The following is a 21,414-nucleotide window of genomic DNA, read 5'->3' as shown; positions in this document are numbered from 1 at the left end:
CATATCCATACACTTATCGCTTATCTGATGTGAGACATTGACTTTTCTGATGCTCAGTAAGTATTAACTTGCAAAGAATGTAGACTATAAATCGAGCAATGACAGTAAAATGCTCAGCTCGAGAGACAGGAGGGGTGGAAAGATTACTGGAAGTACTGGACCAAGTCTTGATGGAATTTAAATCAACACAATTTTTACCTCTAACAATGAAAAAAGCTGCCATATCTCTTGTTATACTGGAAGGATACTCAGCATTGTAAAAAGTATTTCTCCTCTTCTCTGAAATTTTCTAAATCCAGACATTGCTGTGCAATTTTCTTCCATTTTCATAAAAGATCAAAAGCACTCCTCTTTTTTTCCTGTGTAGCACCTTATGGTCCCTCCTCTTAGAAAGGTAAATTGACTGGAAAAATATACCTTATTAAAAGATTATGGAATGTTGTTGTTGTGTTTTTGTGGAATTTGTCTTATTTTCCCAAGTAAGTTTAAAATATGGACATCCAGCTTCCTCCTAACAGTCTCAACAAAGTTTCTTTTTTTTTTTTATTGTAGCAGGTAGATCACCATACCCCATTTTATAGACATTCAAAACCCTGTTAAACTCTCAGTATGACTTCATGTAGGCAGATCATAAGTGTCCCAGCCTTCCCAGACTGCTTAATAATCATTACATATAACCAATAACATTTACAACTGTGCCAATCTGTTGTCATCTGTAAAACTTTAACAGCAAGCCTTTATATTTTCTTCTGGTCTTTGGTGACACTATGAAGTAATATAGAGCCAAGACCCTATCTCACCAGGATGTCTTAAAAAAAAAAAAAAAATTAACACCTTTCAAAGCCCAAGACCTTTTTTCATTACTTCCCAAGTAAGAGAAAATAGGGGGAAAAATGGTATCTTTCAAAGATATGTGACTATTCTGGCCACCAGTATAGTAACAAAACATCTGCAATTAATTTAATTGTGGTAAGTAGTGAGTGAATGAAACCAATGTTAAAGATTACAAGAGTCCAGTGTGAGCAGTATTAGGGCCTCTTTTCCATCAGTTACTCCTCTGAATAAATTACTCAAATGTATCTATGTTCTTTGTTGTCCTATGCTGTAGTATAATGAACAACCTTCTGTAAATGATTAAGTGCTTCATTATTTAATCAGCGATCAGAGTCACTCATTTCTCTGTGTATTATATTGCTGGAAAAATCATCACATATTTAAAAAAATTGGAAAAGAAATGAAGAATGGGTATGTAGAAGGCAAGGGAAACTTCAAATGACTGCTGCCTAGAGGCCTAATTTCATTAATTGAGCAGCCTAAGATGTTGTTTATCCCCTAGTTCCTAAAACATGTCACAGTGTTTAAATTTAGATACTTTTGACTTCTGAGATGTGTTTGTTGCGAAAGTACAAACAGATCTCTAATTTTTCATTAATACCAATTCTCTGTCTATCCAAACTATTAACATGGTCCCAGGCCCTCTTGATAAACTATGAAAGTATCAAAAGTCCCTTGTAGTAAAGACAAGTTTAAGAAATGCTCAATAATTTTTTAACAATTAGTATTTGAGATTAAAAAAACAGACACCAAAAATAATACAAAAGATCTTTCTCATTTTCTTAGTTATTTTCTTAGTTATCTTCTTGATAAGCCAGATATCTTAATTTGAGGTTTACCTCTAATACAGTCAGAAATCAGTCGCTATACTCATGTACCAGAAACAGCTCCTTAGATGGTACCAGCTGAGAGGTATCGTTAAGAAGACTGGTGCCAGCTGGCGCAACTGTGAATCATCAGCTGAAATCAAGTTCTCTTAAAGTCAAATTAAACATAAATGTGCTTAAGGTTTTTTTGTGATTTTTTTGTTTTGCTTTGTTTCATTTTGGGTTTTGGTGTTCAGAAAACGTGTGGATGTGGCACTTCAAGACATGGTTTAGGGAATATGGTGGTGCTGGATTAATGGTTGGACTTGATGATCTAGAAGGTCCTTTCCAACCTTAGTGATTCTGTGATTCTGTGGTTTGGGGTTTTGTTTTTTGTTTGGTGCTTTTGGTTGTTGGGGTTTTTTTGCTGTTAGAAGGAGAACTAATCTCCTAACTGTATCTTTCTTCCTAGTTTATTCTCTCTTGATCTGAGGAAAGAACAATGAAAATTTATGTTCCCTGACAATGGCTAGACTTTACAGAGAATTTTGCTCCTCTGACAGTAGAGAAACAGCACAGAAAAAAGCTATGAGAGCTAAGTAGACAAAATTAGTAAGAAGTCATTCTGCTAATCAAGTGGGTGTAAAACAAATGCTGCAGGAGAGAGAGGAGGCTGTTTAAATAGGGAGAGAGGATCCGTTTGGGGAATCTGTTTACAGAATTTTCTTCTTACACTCCAACTAAACACAAATCTTGGGTTTCATCAATGACTCTAATCTTGTTGATTTATGTAAAAAGTTGTTTACAAACAGAATTACTGCATTAAAAAAGCTTTAATTGTCTTTGTTTTTTTGGAATTGCTTTTGACACAGATAAAGATTTGAGGAGAAAGGGTAGACATAGCTCTGCTACCTGTTTGATTTCATACTGCTTGTAATTTTAAGCAATGCTAATGACTAGTGTATCTGAAGGCCTGGATCATCACCCATTCAGCCTCCCATTCCAAACCTTTCCCATGAGGAACTGCTCCCATTTTTAAATATTGAATCATGAGATCTGCTCTTTGGCTTTATATGTATAAACATATCATTTTTGCCAGCCCCTGTCAGACACACAGTGACTAATAGGATATTCATTTTGTGCCAGATTTACATGTATACATGTAAATATATATAATGGTCAACTTTTTAATATGACTGTCAGTGGTCTTAAGACCACACTTAAGAAAAGGTGAACAAGTTGCTGCACAGCCAGCAATTAGGTTATATATTTCTGTGTATTTCAAAAATAAACAATTCTGATTTAAATATCCTGGGGTATCTAGGATCATCAGAGGAAGTCCAAAAGAAGAGGGTGGTGCAACATTTCATTATGGACCCTTCACTGCACACTCTAATGTGATAATATAGGGTTTGAGTCTTACAAACTGAGACAAACTCATTTGACTCGTTGCGCTCAGGCCGCTCTCAGATTAGCTCTACTCATGACATCTGCATTTCCATGGCTGAGGGACTATTCGTTTTATCTTGGTATGTGTACTGAAACAAAATTCAAATTAAAAAAAAAAAAAACAACACTACCCATCTATGTGCACTGTCAACAGATTGTAAGATTATACAGAAATGCACCTTCTCTCAGTCTCTTCAGTTTCAATATTTTCTTTGAAAGAAACCAAACTCGGTATGGAAATGATTTTACAAATACTTCCATTTCATACTTAGCTGTGAAGAGTGTTTCTTTCACGCAATTTAACAGAATTATTTGGGTTCAAGAAGGGCTAAATATGTGGGGAGTGGGGGAGAGGCAATGGACCACATGTGCACTAATGCACAACATGTGTTTCCCTGTATCTCTTCTTAACATGTGAGAGGCCATGATTTCTGACCCACTGATTTTATAAAAATTGTGTTCAGTCCCTTGCTTTTGCTAGTTCTGACTACTGTAATTATTTTGCCAAAGGGTAGCTGGGGGGTACTGGGGTGTCTGAGGATAGCTGGGGGAGTACAATAGTCATGACATTAGTGACTGTTCTGCTGCTCACCGGGCAGATGTGGCTCAGTTTGGGCAGAGCAGAGAAAGCTCCCCAAGCTGAATGACAGAAGAGGGAACCCTGTCAGCCCTATGTGGCAATTCAGCATCTAACTCCAGGAATGATGGCATCTCCTTAGGCTTTCCAAAGAGCAAGGGTTTTCCAAATAAGAACCTTTTGTAGATTTTTGCACATCAGCTCCTGGATAAAAAGTATTTGGGAGATTATGTTGTCTCACCTGGGCTTGATTTTAATGATGATGTGGAAGGGAAAGGCTAATGGCCTAAACAACCCATTCACTAGTTCTTATTGTTAAAATGTCACCACAACTCTTGCTAGAAATAAAGTATATCAAAGTAAATACTTCTCTGTATTTGTATTAAATACCCAAGTGCAATAAGCCACTTTATGGGCCAGTGAACTGGAAAATGAAATTATTGTATTAATGTGACTTTTTACTTGTGATAGGAATGCAGTATCATAAAAATGACAGAACACTGGCTTTAGTTTCATACCTGAAAATAAAACCAAAACAAGAAAAAGTCTTCTGAAGTAGAGTAAAAGGACATTGTTTGAAATTTTTCCCCAGCTCTGGCACTTTGTATTTAGGGTCTGAAGAAGAACTGATGTATGGCTGATTAAAACAGCCGTTCAGAGGAGTCTCTGAAGAAAAAGCATGTACAGACCCTATGGCAGGTATATGTGCTTATACATGGTGATCATCACCCCCCCTCCCTGCCTGCCTGGCCTCCAGGGCTTCTCAGGGCAAGCCTGAGCCTACCCATCCAGCTACAAATCTCTTGTGCCGTGCCCCCAGTTCCCTGCCCATGCTCCAACTCTACATCCCGTGAAATAACCCCATGGAAACTTACAGCATTTAAATAACTCTGTGAGTTATTTGCAAGCCCCAGTGTCCCCTGGCTGCCCTGCTGCTGGCTGGGGTGGTGGGATGGGCCCCAGCTGCTGGTCCCTGCCATGGAGAGTCCCTGCCACTCTCAAGCTGTGCCGTGCCTCAAGAGTTCTTTGTCTTGAAGATTTTTTTAACCAAAGTTATTACCATCCTACATCTGTGTGGAGGAGAAATGTGTCTAATGTAATTTTATCTGATATCTTACATAATCCTTCCTAAGAAATAAATTAAAAGCATCAGTACTGGTAGGAAAAGGGGCTCTCGGTTTTAATTTAGATTTGGTTAATCATAATCCTGCCTCCTATAAGAAGGTTTTTGTTAATATGAGTTTAGTTCTTAAGAGATATTTTTTTTTTTCTTAAAACCATCTTGGTCATTAAATCTCTTACAAAACCTGTTTTAAACAAATAGACCAGAGTTGATCAAAACCTAGTATTCATCAGTTCATCAGTATAGTTCACCACTGATACAATTCCTAGGGCAAGTTAATATGATCCCCAAATGGTGAGGAAATAGTGATGTAAGATCACAAATTTATTCTGGTGCTTATTCAGAGTTTACGAATGTTTTGACAACTGTATATGTCTCAGCAATATCTTTTTTTGTAGATTCAACAAGTTTAATGATCATTAGCAATTACGATTATTACTCAGCTCCAAAATTTTCTCTCACAGTGCCAAAAAATTTTAGTGGGCTTAGTAGGCCAGAGTAACATTGGAAACTCTTCAGCATTTATATTTTCAGAAATGATTGCTTTTCCTCAGAAAGCCAATCATGACCTAGCAGCTATAGGGTATCAGCAATCAGTAAGACCAGTGGTAAACAACATGCAAAAATACTCATGAAATTATCTTATGTAGTAGTCCACTGGTGGATGGCTACAAATAACACGGGCATTGTAAGATTTCTGGACTGGTTCATAAATAATTCACAGGCAGGAATAAATGTTTCAATATATTCATAGTGATTTAAATGACTTGTTATAGGTTATGATAGGCCTAATAATGATCTAATATCTCTACTGTAAGGTAGTGATACCTCTGTTGACATCAGAAAAGACCTCCCAGCAGAAAATTGAACCCAAACTTCATTCATGTCTTTGGTAAATTTGTATTGCTAGGTATTAAATTAAAAGATAACAACTAAGGGAAAGACCAACACTATCTGAGTTTTGAGGGAGCGGTCTGTAAACTCTTCTCTCTATCACTGGTTAGTCCCACAGGTGTAGGTGCTTCTTGGGTATTTCTTATGAGGCTGATTTCAGGTGTCTGCATTCATTCAACCTGTTCTTGACTGACTAGGTGGACAGCTAGCTCCTGCCTTACCTCTGCTATGATCTTAAGGGTCCAGAGGTATGCTTAGGATATGCTAAAAATCATTAAGTTAAGAAAGTAGCCAAGGCCACTTTTATCAATATATATAGTCTGGGAAAGTCATCAGGCTACTCCCTGTTTCACATTAGACTAATAATCAGATTGTCAAACTCCCTAGACCAATTATATACTGAAGCTCTGCCAAAGACTGTTCAGGAAAACAGAGTACTGGATGGCTACTAAGGAGATGACTGTGACTTCCTTCTGGTCTGAAAGAAAACAAAACACAGGGTGGGATTTGAAAGAGCCTGTTAATTTGCTTCTTCCCACAGCTAGGGATCTGGATATCATGGGGTCCTGGTACCAGGATCATGAGATGGCTTTGAGGCAGCAGCCTCACTTGGGCTACATGCAGCTTAACATGAGCAGTTTGGCTATAGCTAGCACATAGGTTAGAGCACAAGAAAAGCCTTAGAAAGCAGCACAGATGTTTCAAGTCATTCTTCATCCTGAAAGGTGTTACACAGTCTATCACGGGCCTCAGAAGGATACTGCCTAAATGAAAACTGGTTTAGAGCGGGAGTGAATGCCTGTCTGCCTGCTCCTTGTGCCTGCATGTTAGTTGTGGAATAGAATCGTGTTTCTTAGTAATTGGGACACTCAGTCATGAGTGGGAAAAGCAGAGACCATAAGGGAAGTTTGAAACAAGGAAGAATTACCCTCAGTGCAGTAGGATCAGGTTAGGCAGCACTTAAACAAACTGGGCATACACAAGTCCATCGGCCCTGACAGATTGCATCCACAAGTACTGAGGGAGGATATCCAACCTGATAGCTTTTTACAATTAGGTCACTAGCTTAATGGACAAAGGGAGAGCAGTGGATGTTCTTTACCTCAACTTTAGTGTAGACCCTATCACGCTGTTTCCCACAGTATCATCATAGACAAGCTGACATAGATACGTGTACAATGTGTTAGATATGTGTACAATGAGGTGGATTGAAAACTTGCTGAATGATTTCACCCAAAGGGTTGTGAGCAGCGGCACAAAATCCAGTTGGATGCAAGTCACTAGTGGTGTATCCCAGGGATCAATACTGGGGCCAATATTGTTTAACATCTTAATTGATGACCTGAATGATGGAGCAGAGTGTACCCTCAGGCAGTTTTCAGATGATACAAAATTAGTAGGAGTGGCTGATACACCCACATGAGTGCACTGCCATTCAGAGCATCCATGATAGGTTGGAAAGTTGGGCAGAGAGGAGTTTTATGAAGTTCAACAAAGGGAAGAACAAAGTCCTGCCCTCGAAATGAGTAACCTCAATCACTGGTTCAGCCAGCGGGGGGTCACCTGACTGGAAAGCAGCTGTGCTGACAAGGACTTTGGGGCCCTGGTGGATACCTAGCTAACCAAAACCGAGCAATGCCCCCTTTCAACAAAAAAGGCAATAGTATTCTCAGTTGCATTAGAAAGAGCGTTTCCAGCATATCAACAGAGGTGATCCTTCCTCTCTGAACAGCACTGATGAAACCATATCTGGGGTACTGTGTCTAGTGCTGGCTTCCAAAATTCAAGTAAGATACTGACTTAATGGAGCAAATCCAGCTTAGGGCCACAAAGATATTGAAATGACTGGACCATTTGTCATAGGAGGAGAAGCTGAGACTGATGGGAGTGTTTAGCCCGGAGAAAAGCTCAGGGGGATTTTACTGTGTATAAATGCCTGGCAGGAGAGAATGAAAAAGGCAGAGCCAGGCTTTTTTCAGTGGTGCCCAGTGAGAGAGTAATAGACAAAGAGCACAAATTAAAAATCAATGAATTTCATGTGACCACTAGGAAAGCCTTTTACTGTGAGGGTTGTCAAACAGTGGAATACATTTCCCAGAGGGATTAAGGAGTCTCCATCTTTGGAGATACTGAAAATTTTACTGAACATAGTCCTGGATAACCTGCTTTAGGTGACCTTACTTGAGCAGAGAAGTTAGACTAGATAATCTCAAGAGAGCCCTTCCAACTGAAATTATTCTGTGATTTTGCATTTCTGTGAAACAAAAATATTAGCAGTAATTCTGGGAGAGGAAACCACCACCTCTCATTATGCTATTCTCAATCAGGCAACTGTCCAAATTAACAAATCCTGTTGGTTGAACCAGCCCAGTCACTACAACCTGACCAGTACAAATTGCAGCATAAATTTAGAGAAGGGGAGTCTAATGGAAGCATCCATCAATATGTATTTACCTTTATGGATACATTGTGTCTTTTACCTATATAATGAAATGTACTTGTAAAGCTTTGTTCAGTTCTCACCCTATCCTGATATGGTGGATTAACTTTTAGATTTTCAATTATCTTTCCCCACCCCCTCAAGAAAGATGGTAGCTGCACAAATTTATCTTCTCGATGGCTGTAACCATAGCAACGCAAACAGTTCATTTTCTGTCTCAAATAATGTGCACAACTCTCTCTGACTAACAATCCAGTGAGGACATTGACAAATGATCTCAGCATTCAGGCAGACATTTAAAATATGCAGATATTTGTCTGAATTCTAATATGGCCAATGGATACTCAAATGATAAACTGTGATTCTCAAGTAAAATGAGAGAAAACTTTTCCCTGAGGTTACTTCTCATTAAAGGTTTCAAAACAGATATATTCTGAGTGATGAATGTATGCAGTGAGATAGATTCTCTCCTAGAGATCAGAGATATTTTGTTTTTGTTTTTTGCTTTCTAGACATTGACTTTTATTTATCAGCTAGTCAGCAAAGGAAGAAAAGTAAAAAGCTCCCCTCCCTCCCTGCTCTCAGCTCCCCCCACTCCCCACCCCAATAACTGAATATTCAAGCAAAGAAGCTTTTGAAAGGCTCAGAAGAACTTAACTGTGTTGGGGAAGGCAGCATGTGGTCCACCAGCATCATCATTAATCTGATACGGAAGCAAGAGGTGTCGGTCTCTTTGCATGTTAAGTATTGACCTTCCTGGTGAGAATTAGTGTGTGACTCCCCCAGAGGAAGTGCATGTCAGCTAGAAGCTGAGCACAGTTTCACAATGAGGTTGGTTACACACTGAAACAGGTTTACCAAAGAAGCTGTGGAATATCCACTGCTGGAAATACCAGCCAAGGCTTTGAGCAGCCTAATGTAACTTTGAAGTTCTCTCTGTCTTGAATGCGATTTGGATAGTATGACCTCAAGAGATCCCTTTCCACCTAAGTTATTGTGCAATTCCATGATTCATATTCCATTCTGTCAGTTCATGTAACTCATATGAAATTGTTCACGAGCTAATTAGCTTTCATTCTCTGTTCATACCTAGTGGATTCTTACCAGTGAGACAAAGGTGAGAGACCCTTTATTCTGTAACTAATCCATCTCCAGAGTTGTCCAAGTCCTGAGCTCAGTATTTACTTTTAAAATAGCATTGGACTTTAAAAACACATTGCCTCATTTACAATGATTCCTACTGTCCTCACAGTTCATCTGTTGCAGGCAACGTAGAGCACTGTCAACATTTTACATGTGCAGTGTAAACATCAGTCTTGATTGCAGGTGCAAGGTTGAAAGTGTCATGAACACTGAGCGAACTTCTCCACCAATGGAATACAGCTGTCAACTCTTTCTTGGCTTCTCACCACTGTCAAAACTAACAGGGGTTGTCATGTGGGATGAACTTTTCTTGCTTTCTTTCTTTCCTGTTGCATCACTTGTGTAACAGCATTTCCAGTGCAAGTGGAAATTAAACAGTGACTTCCGCAAGTTGACAAACAAGATGTTAATGAGGACAAATGTTGCTTTTCCATTGACTGTTAAAGGAAAGTGTACTAGGTACCCAGCAGCTTTACTGACGCTAAACAGAAACAACAGTTCATAGTTGGTAATTCTAAAAGCCTTTAATGACTTACCTGACTGCAAAGTTAAAATCAACCAAGCAAAAAACCCAAACAAGAAAAGAAACAAAACACAAAACATACAAAAAGAATCTAAACCAACCATTTGCCTGACTATTTACAGGGAAACCAATGAGGTTCACACATGCTAAATGTGTTCTTTGTTTAGTGAAAGAGCATATCAAGTCCACCATAAAAGAGGTGGTCTTGAATAGATTAAGGAACAGTCCTAAATACTTAAACTAATCATCCTTCGGCTACAGAAGATATTTCCATCCCAGCATGATCACAGAAGAAATGAACTGCTCATAATCTTGGCTTTACTGTTTTGCTTGTAATTCTTCAGCAATAATTTCCATCTCAATTTACATTAGTCTGTGGTTCAAGTCAAGGTTTTTCTGTTTTGATTTTTCCCTTTGCCAGAACTGAAAGCCCAGAGCAGCATCTGAAAAAGTAGGCATACCCTGATTTGTACATAGAGAAAAAATCAATTCTAAAAATGAAACATGGTTGGCAATTTGATGATGCTAAATGTTGCCCAGAAGGATGCGGACACATTGATTCTGCTGCAAGAATTATGGACAGGAAGCCTTTTTGAGTGAGAGCTATTCAGACAAACATCACAAATCCCTGAACACCAGGAGATGGAATATATGTCATTAATCTCCTGAACAGCACCTCAGTCACTGTGTTACAAATGTGGCCCTGATATGGCTGTTCCCTTGCCCTTGTCCTTGCCCTCACCTCAGTGGTTTCTGAAGACACCTGTACTTTGTGAATATGGGTATGTATGTATATGTTTTTCCTAAATGTATCTGCATGTATGTAGTTCAAGAATGTAACTAAGGCTTAAAGGGTCCTGTTGAACAATCTCTAGCCTTACTACTCTTGTCCCCCTCCATGTAGATAGCAAAGAAAATAAATATGGAGGTTTCAAAAATGCCAAGTATATCCACCATGTCAGAAAATTCATTTAGGTAAACTAAACAAATGAGGAGATAGGCAGAGAAGCTGCCTTCAGAGAAGCTACACCGAGCAGTGGAGGTGATGCAGTGCTTTTTAGGGTGATTGTGTAAAACAGGAAAAGAGTGAAAATTAAGTCAGATTATAGGAATCGGTTCCGTGTCCATCACCCAACACTACCACTGAAGTAGATCATTTCACACTGAAGAGGTATTGTAAACTCATTTTTCCATTTCTAACAGCTTTGTCATTGCCATCCATCACAGGTTTTTTTCACCATTACTATGGAGGGGAGGAACTCATCACGAACCAGAGGTCAGAAAGCCAAGAAGACACTCATTTAATCTCAGAGTCTTGTGTGCCTCAGAGAGATATTTAACCTGATGGGAAAAACTAGAATAGGTTATCGGTATAGAGGACCTGTTATAGGAAAGACACAAGTAAATTGTTCATAGGGAACATATTCTCCTTACTTTTACAAGGGGAAATACAGGTTTGGCTTGGAGGTGATGGGTATTTTTATAGAATCAGAAGAGAAAGTCTACACATTAAAGGGGAAAAAATAAAAGCTTACTTCTTTTGTAAAAGTAAAGAAATCAAGGGTTGGAAAATGGATTGGCAGAGTGCAACATTGATGGAGGACACAATTTACTCACTTTTCTGGCAGGCTCGTAAAAATGTCTGGTAGAGCTGACTTGACCTCTGTCAGGAGGAATGGTGACAGGGTATCCTGAGAAGGTGAAACAGGTGTATAGGCTTCAGGGCCAGCTCTCAGAGGATGATGTGTGTCTAAGACTGGTTCTCTAAGCACCTACTGCCTCACCAGGAGAAAGTGTTACTTAGACAACACCCGGACTGCCAGCAAGTTTTCTTAAGTATAATAGGCAGACAAACTGCTGTGTATTTCCCTCTCCTCTCACTGCCACCTTACTCTGAGCATAGCTGATGCCAGCCCTCTGTCACAAATGTGTATTTAAGCTGTTTTGTGACCTGCACCCTGAAGAGGAAGCACATGTCCTCTGAATGTACCAGGCAGGGGGTGAGTTCTCAGTACGCAGCTATTCAGGCTGAGAAGTGCTAAAGCAAGAATCCAAGGGGTCTTGAGAGACAGTAGGAGGAAAATACATTTAAGGGACAAGAAGGCTACTTTAAAGGAAAAGGAGACTTGGGAGTATATAGTTGTATGTACAGAATCATAGAATCATAGAATAGTTTGAGTTGGAAGACACATGTAAATGTCTTCTAGTCCAACCCCTCTACAGTGAGCAGAGACATCTTCAACTAGAGCTGGTTGCTCAGAGACCTGTCAAACATGACCTTGAATGTTTCCAGGGATGGGGCATCTACCACTTCTCTGGGAAGCCATGCGACCATCCAGTTAACTCCTCACCCACAAAAGAGTCCACCCATCAAATCCATCTCTCTCCAATCTAGAGAGATGTATATTGTGGGGGACCATGTCAAAGGTCTTACAGAAATCCAGACAGATGACCTCCATAGCTCTTCCCTTGTCCACTGATGTGGTCACTCCATCACAGAAGGCCACTAGGTTGGTCAGGCAGGACTGGCCCTTGGTGAAGACATGCTGGCTGTCTCAAATCACCTCCCTGTCCTCCCTGTGCCTTAGCACAGCTTCTAGGAGGATCTGTTCCATGGTCTTCCCAGGCACAGAGATGAGGCTGACAGGTCGGTAGTTCCCAGGGCCCTCCTTTCCACTCTTTTTAAAAATGGATGCAATGTTTCCCTTTTTCCAGTCACTGGGGACTTCACCTGGCTGCCATGACTTTTCCAGTATCATGAGGAGTGGCTTGGTAACTACATCAGCCAATTGCCTCAGGACTCCAGGATGGACCTCATCAGGTCCCATAGACTTGTGTATGCTTAGGTTCCTCAGGTGATCTCAAAACTGATCTTCTCGTACAGTGGAAAGGACTTTGCTCCTCCAGTCCCTGTCTTACAGTTCATCCCCTCAAGAGGTGCGGGAAGAGACACTGCCAGTGAAGACTGAGGCAAAGAAGTCATTAGGTACCTCAGTCTCATCCTCATGCATTGTTACCAATTTGCCAGTCTTGCTCATGAAGCGCGGTATGGTTTCTTTGACCTTCCTTTTCTGGCTGACATACCTGTAGAAACCCTTCTTGTTATTCTTGGCATCCCTTGACAAGGTCAACTCTAGCCATGCCTTGGCCCTCCTGACCTCAATCCTACACAACCAAGCAGTGTCCCTGTATTCTTCCCAGGATACCTGATCCTGCTCCCACTGCTTGTGCATTTCATTCTTGCCCTTTAGTTTGCCCATCAGGTCTCCACTCAGCCATACTGGCCTCTTGCCTTCCTTTCCTCATTTCTTACACCTGAGGATTGAGAGCTCTTGTGCTCTATGGAAGGCATCCTTAAAGATCTGCCAGCTCTGTTCTGCTCCCTTGTGCTTGAGAGCAGTTTCCCAGGGGGTCCTACTCATTAACTCCCTGAAGAGCTGGAAGTTTGCTTTCCTAAAATTCAGGGTCCTGACTTTTCTTTTTGCTTTCCCCATATCCCTCAGGACTGCAAACTCCACCAGTGCATGATCACTGCAGCCCAGGCTGCCTCCAATCTTGATGTCACCAATGAACTAACTTGCATTGGTGACCATCAGGTCCAGTATGGCATCCCCTCTGGTAGGGCTGTCCATTATCTGGCTTAAGAAGTTATCCTCCATGCACTCCAGGAATCTCCTGGATTACCTATAGCTTGCCGTATTATTTTTCCAGCAGATGTTGAGGTGGTTGAAGTCCCCAGTAGGATGAGAGTCTGCAAGCGCAATGCCTCCTGTAGCTGGAATAAGAAAGTTTCATCAGTAAACTCCTCTTGATTGGGCAGCCTTTTGTAGATGTGAACCACAAGGTTCCCTTTGTTGCCTCTGTCTCTGATTCTTACCCACAAGCTTTTGACATGTTTGTGGCTGTTCTTCATAGACAGCTCTTCACACTCTATCCATTTCTTGATGTAGAGGGCAATACCTCCACCCTGTCCCTTCTGAACAGCCTGTAGCTGTTGATAGCCACAGTCTAGTCATGGGATTCATCCCACCAAGTTTAAGTAATCTCAACAAGGTCATAGCTTTCTAACAGCACCATCACTTTCAACTCCTCCTGTTTGTTGCCCACACTGTGTGCATTTGTGTAGAGGCACTTCAGCTGGGCTGTCGGCCGTGTCAGTCTCTTAGCCTTATTTCCTTTGAAGTTTTTCGTTGGTACAACAGGCTGAAGGGCCTCACTAGCACCCTGTCCCTACCCCTGTCCCTCTAACCCTGGTGTGACATTCCACAGCTTGTCATGGATAAGCCTGATATTATCCCCCTCCCCCTTTGATTCTCCTTTAAAGCCCTATCAATAAGCCCCACTAACTTGGGAGCTAAGACCCTTTTCCACTTTGAGAAAGATTCATCCCATCTGATGCCAGCAAGCCAGGTACTGTACAGGCCATCCCATTATCAAAAAACCTGAAATTGTGGTGGTGGCACCAGTCACAGAGTCATGTATTAATAGACTGGGCCTGTCTGTTTCTTCCTATGTTGCTGCCTGCAACTGGAAAGACAGAGGAAAAAATAACCTGTGCACCAGATTCCCAAATCAACTGTCCCAAGGCCCTGAAGTCTCTTTTGATCACCCTTGGACTATGTATTGCAGCTTCAGTGCCACCCACATGAAAGAGCAATATGTAGGTGGAATGGGGGTGGGAATGCAAGCTGTTGGGTTTTCCCTTTTTGCCTATCTTTATATCCAAAATACTTCATAAGTAAAAGTGTTAAGCAAAGGAAAAAAGTATAAAAAGGGAGAATAAATGCCAGATGAGTTAGGAATTTTCCCCCTTTTCATCTAGATATTTATATTTTATCACTGTGTAGTAATAGTGATGATATACTGGAAACAAAATGACTTTTTGATTGCCATCCTTGCATAACCTTGCTGTTTCCCGTTGTCTTTTCATAATATGTGGAAGTTATGAGAGAATGTATCCAACTGCAATAAGGTAGGAGAGAATTAAAAGCTAGCAAAGCAGATGAAAGACTGCATTTGAAACCAACCATCTGAGTAGGGGAAGAGAGGATTGTAGACTGCTTTAAAAAGTGGAAAATTGAGACTGACTGCAGACTCCTTCATTCCTCCACCTTCAAGCCTCCTGAGAAGCAGTGGTTTGTGGGTTCAGAAATCTGTTTCCCAACTGCTTTGGTTTGGGAAGAGTCTGTGGTCATCATGGTGACAGGGAGCTGATTGCCCAGTTAAGTAAGAATAATTTGGTGTTAGGGCTATTATGCAAAAATCTTGTGTTTTAGAAAAGGAGTCTTAGGGAGGCTGAATCGAGACTAATGGTTGGGAATACCTAGCAAATGTAGCGAATAAAAGAACTGCAGTCTCAGAAAAGTGTAAGCTGGTGGCTGGCCAAATTGAAGTGCTGAGTTTCAGATTGCTTTCTACTTGTAAAACTTACAACTATTGTTAAATTTTGTGAATTCTCAAAGTTGTTGACAATTTAAGGTATAGAGAGCACTTCTCCAGACTGTTGTATCAGAAAGAAGGCAGACAAAACAGATAGCATTTTAAATGACACACATAGTAGTTTTTGACCTAATTGATGTGGTGACAGTTCCGCCCCAAAGGTGTTTCCTTCCAAGATACTTCTCCCAAGAGGTTGTACTGCACTGAAATCTCAGTTCAATTTAGGGAAGTGAGGTGCTCCAACAAACTGTCAATACCATTTTTTAGTACTGTTATATGCCTAATTTTCCAAGTTCTCATAAATCACATCATATCAACTGCTGATTTCCACCTGGTCTGGTTAGAGGTTGTGCCAAGTCAAATGTCTGCTGCTTGATCAGGAAAATGGACAGGGATATCAGTATCAATTAAGGGCTTAATTGTGAATTCAGCTGACCACTGTAGCCACGCAGGTGTAGCCTCATCTTTGACTATACACCCAGAAGATCTCAACATCTGTTATAAATAGGTTTTTCAGTAAGAACATCTTAAACACATACGCTTCTTCTGCAATGTATCTCTTGTCCTTGGCTGGTTTTGTGTTTAAATGTAACAGAATCATAGATATCTCAAATGTGATCAGCCAATGAAGAGATATATCCCATATCCTTAAGAAATTCAGCAAGAAGTGAGAAGTTGTGCACCTGGAGAGGAAAATGCCAGGCATATCAGTTATGTGCTAGGGGCTGGCAGGCTCGAAAACAGCTTTGCAGGGAAAGCTCTAGGGGCGCTGGTGAACACCAAGCTGAACATGAGCCAGCAATGTGCCCTTGCCACAAGAAAGGCTATGAGTATCCTGGGCTGCATTAGACAAAGTATTGCCAGCAAGTGGAGGAAGGTGATCCTTGCCATCTCCTCAGCATTGATGAGGTACTCTGTCCGGTTCTGGGATCATCAGTACAAGAGAGACATGGGCATGCTGGAGAGAGCCCAGCAAGGGGCCACTAAGATTGTGAAGGACAGGAGCATCTCTCCTATGAGGAAAGGCTGAGAGAGCTGGGACTGTTCAGCCTGGAAAAAGAAAGGCTCAGGGGGATCTTACTACCCTGTATACATACCTGAAGGGAGGATTGCAAAGAGAATGGAGCCAGGCCCTTTTCAGCGGTGCCTAGTGACAGGACCAGGAGCAATGGGCACAACCTGAAACATGGAAGGCTCCCTCTGAACACCAGGAGACACTTTTCACTGTGAGGGTGACTGAGCCGGGTGGAGTTGCCATCTGGATATCTGGATACAATCCTGGGCAACCTGTTCTTGGTGACTCTGCGTGAGCAGTGGGGTTGGACCAGATGACCTCCAGATGTCCTTTTCAACCTCAACCACTGTGTGATTCTTTACTTTCATCTCATAAAGGAGGGCACAGAATATATACAGAATTAGCAAGTACAGGAGTTACGCCAATGCTACTCTGGTTCAGGACATCTCAGGGACATGACAATATCCCTGAGTACAAAAAAACAAAAAAAAAGACATGTGAATTTATTGTTCCCTCACTGTTGCTATTTCAAGGACTTGTTTAGGATTTATTGTTTGTTGTTGTACTTCTCCAGTTCTATCTGATCTCTAGGTGTTAGAATTACCTATAATTTTATGTCTCTAAATTTCAAAGAAATATATAGCAAGGTAGCTCATTTGACTACATAATCTGTGGTGGTAAATTCATCCACTGATCCTGTCACTGGAGAGGTATTTGGCATAGTGTTTAGGGAAAGGGAATTCTTTGATTGGCTGGTTCTTCAGAGCTGTTTTTTATGAGGAATTTATAACAGCTGTGTTTAAATGCAAGCTGATGAGAGCTACAGGAGATTCCTCTCAAAACAGGTTTTATTTTTGTGTGCATGTGAGCTCCAAGACTTCATCCTTTTCTTGAATGGTACAGGTTGCTTCATCACCTGAAGCTCTATCTCTGAAAACTCTCCTGGAACTGTTTTAGCAGTGAATGTCACACATACTGCTTTTTCATTGGAGGTAGAGAGTATTTGGTGCTTTTCAGCTAGATTTTCAATAACAGAATACAGAAATCCTTTTGGTGAAATTACTAAATACTTCGTATACAGCCCCTGGGAACAAACCCTCCATGTACAGAGAGACAACTGGAGAGTATCAATTTACATGCCAGGTCTATAAGGTCTCTATTGGATGTAGCAGAAGGACTTAGGTCTGAGCAAGAGACTCAAGAGAAGACGACACTGATATGTCCCCTCTTAACTGGAAGTATCAACATTTTTTTATCAATACAGTTTGGTCTTATGATACGAATATTTTATTCATGTTTGTTTGCTTAACGTTGTAGCATCTTACAGTGGTACAAAAACATCTGACGAGTGGGAGGTCAGGCTATTAGAGTACATTTTGAATAGATGAAAGTTTAAATGTGTGAGACAAGGAAATGTGATATCATGAAGGGCTGGGATTGTTTTGCTATCTCATTCTTAACCTTGTTGGTGCTAATGCCCCCCTCTTCACTGTCCTTTCTTCCTCAGAGTTTGGGAACTCTTCAGAACCCCAGTGATGATCTTCCATGACCTCCATTTCTACCCATTACAACTGATAGGCTAAGTAATGAAATTGAATTGCTTTGTTTTGAGACATCTTTTCTGCCTGCCTGCAGTAATTTGTCCCTGAGGCTGGAAGCTGTAGGCACTACATTTCAGTGCTCAGGTGTATTCAATGAGTTGGGAGTAGTCAAAACATTGAGGATGTTGTTCTGCAGCTGATGTCTCTGGAAAGCTCTTGCAGGTACTAAGTACCACTTAGGGATACTGCCAGTAGGGTGCAATTCCTGGTGTCAGAAACAGGAATTTTGACAATAATGTCAAAAATAATGCAAAAGTATACTTTGTAATCATCATCATTGATTATTGTTGGTGTTGATCAAGAGAACTGATGACTGAAAACCTGAAAACTGACAACTAATGTGGAATAACTAAGGAAGGAAGGAAGGAAGGGAGGAAGGGAGGAAGGAAGAAAGAGAGGGAGGAAGGAAAGACTCTTTGTGTATAACCTTCAGATAACCTCCTATCCCAGTCCACTGGGTCAGTCAACTCTTGTTTTGGTACATTGATTTGCTATTTAGGAAAACCACATTAACTTCTACTTGACACATAAGTTTCTTCTAAGAAACACATAGATATATGATCAGCCAATATGCATCAGTAGAATGTCATATTGAGGCATATTTTCAAGTAGGTACTCTAACTTATATGGAGACACATGCTTTCAAATGTTGCTGGTAAATGTACATGTTATTACTAACTTCACAGTTAGAATGTGCTTAGGCATTAGTACACCTAATCTATACTCCACTTCTTTGCTCACTATCTATCAGATTTGTCCTAAGAAAGTAGCTAGCATCTTGGCAAGGGGCTAATGCTGAAGCTGGACTAGACAGAATATTTCATTGGTGAGAGGTCCTGTGAGATGGTGAGATATTTTAGGCTTGCACTTTGCTTCTGTACAAAATAATCTTGCCTGTTGTGTTCCGCTGCCAAAAAAATCTGATGCTGCTGGCTGGCACTGGTGTGCAGATTTTTTCTTTATTCTTGGAATAATGTTATTATTTATTTATTTACTTTTAATGGAGGCTTCCTCAGTATGGATTCTGCTTTTAGATTGTTCTGCACATATTTAGGAATATCAGTATAATTCCACAATGTTAGCTAGAAGTTATAAATACGGAAATTCAATGTAATTTACTTTTTCTTTAACCCAGTGGCCAGCCCTAATTTTTGTCATTACCTACTGGTAGAAATTATGACTTAATGACCTCATGTACAGCAAGGTGAAATCAAGTTATACAAGTCTTCCTCTGTAATATTCTTTACAATTGAGGTCTTCACAGAATCTTGGTTTTAGATTTAATAGCTTAGCAAAGTATAATATAGCTAAAATCTATCTATCTACGTGACAGAGTATTCAGAATGGTTTATTACCAATATATTGGCTAAAAAACATTGCAGGAGAAAGTGAATGGAAAATAAATAATTTCATTGTGATGTATTGCCTGTGCCACATAAATTCTGTATGATTAGAACCTTAGAAGTATAAAATAATAAAATTTGAGTTGACTGACAGTCAATTTTTCAATATTCATATTTGCCCAAAAATGTACACCCAAATTTCTGATGGTAGTAAAAGTCCAGGTGAAAAAATACTTTTATATAATCATACTCAAGGCTTCTTTAGAAAGCAATAATTGTAACAGTATTATCATAAATACTCTTCCACTAATCAGAAAACAGAACAACACTTACAAATTTTTTTCCATAATGACTGAATTATGCAAGTTAATTCAGGACAGTGGGCTGTATATAGTAAGTGTGCACAAAGACAAATGTGTGCCCTATCCACTCATTAAAATATCCAGTTTACTAAGGTATATCAGCAGTCTTTATGAACAACATGAAATAGAATAGACATTGATAACTAAGCAATTCACCTACATACACTAAATTTATATTCCTAAAATTTTTCTAAGCCTATAGCAGATCTCAATTCACAGTACTGATCTTCCTGAAACCTATACTTTGACATTCTTACTAATTATACCTGAATTGAAGTACAAGCCAAATTATTAGCTTAATAAATCTTTGTTCTTAATAGGCTGTTGAAAAGACTACCACTAACTAGGTTAATTTGCTCAGACATTCAAAAGTCAAGAAATATAAAATCTAAGGCTATGTGTGATGCTTTATTTCTAACATCCTTCCTATTTTTGTGAGAATGTTTTTTGATTATATACATTTGTTTTAGACCTGTTTTTAAAAACCTTTGAAGCTCATGTCGAAGGAAACAATCACTAAAATATGACAGGAAATAGATAACCAAGTCAGGTGCAATACAAGTTTACTGAGAAAAAAAAAGAATGCTAAAGTAACCTAATATATTTCCCTGTTAAGATTACCAATTACAAAATAAATAAACACTGTACATGTACTATTGACAAATTTTGGCTCAATAAAACACTTGCTGCAGTGCCACTTGGGAAAAAAATCAGTGTTAGTACAAAATAAATAAGTCTGCTGCTGAATGGATTAAGAATTTGATAAGTACTAGACAGCAACATGTTCTGTTGCTAGAAGTAATATCAAATGTATATAAGGTTATGAGCGAAATTCTTCAGAGACTGATAGACTAATCTTAATCGATATCTTAATGCATTTGTAAGGAAAAAATAAGTGAATGTTAATGAAAATTTCTGATGAAAAAAAGTTTTAGTCCTTAAAACTCTAGAAGGCAATCAGATATCATATAGAAAGAATTGAATGATCTCAAGCATAAGAGAAAAAAAAAGGACAACTCTAACTGTTATAAAATGCAAGCTCACAAGTTTAGGTGTTAGTAATATTTCTCTAAATTCGGGATTACTGGCTGCTAGTTGCAGAAGAGCACAAGAAACCTTTATACTCTGTGAAAATGGAGTAACCATAAGCCTCTAGGATGATGCAGAATGAAGAAGATATACTGGGTGCATATTTACATCAGAGACTTCCAGAGGAAGAGAAGGACTAGTACCAAAGACAGACACGCATAAGACTTTTCTTAAGTACAAACTGTAACAGGTTCAGAGAAGGACCAACTGAGGATTAGAGAAAATACTTTTTTTATTTATGATACTAAAGGATTCTTCTAGGTTAGGTTAGCAAAAAGAAACTTGAGAGAGAATATGATTATGGATGTCAATAAAAATAGAGGCATCAATTCAGACAGCTGTGACATTTTCCTATTCATATTATTGTCACATAGAGTGAAATAAATTGTAAGAACATGACATAAATGTCTTATTATTTAAAAGACTACAGAATTTATCCCTTTATAAGATAAAAATGCAATATATTGTACCATTCAACTCAAAGTCAGAAATTCTGAAGGCTTTCAAAATTATTATTATTCATATAAGCCTATTCAGTCCGCAGGCGTAATGAGACCTCCCATATGCTTAGATCAATGAAACCAAAGACAAATGTGTGAAGTGCACTGTTGGGAAAGGCACAGTTTGGGCAATAGTAGCCTGTCCAAAGACAGTTCCTTCATGGGGATGGGTTCAATTTGTCCTTTCTTCATGTTCCCATTGCAGTTGCCTCCCAAACAGATGGAAGCTATTTTATTATAAAAGACAAACTCCAAATAATAAAATGTATTTCTTCC

This window comes from Phaethon aethereus (assembly GCF_964289735.1).
Source record: "Phaethon aethereus genome assembly, chromosome: Z".
Lineage (NCBI taxonomy): Eukaryota > Metazoa > Chordata > Aves > Phaethontiformes > Phaethontidae > Phaethon > Phaethon aethereus.
Note: the sequence above shows the minus strand (reverse complement) of the source record.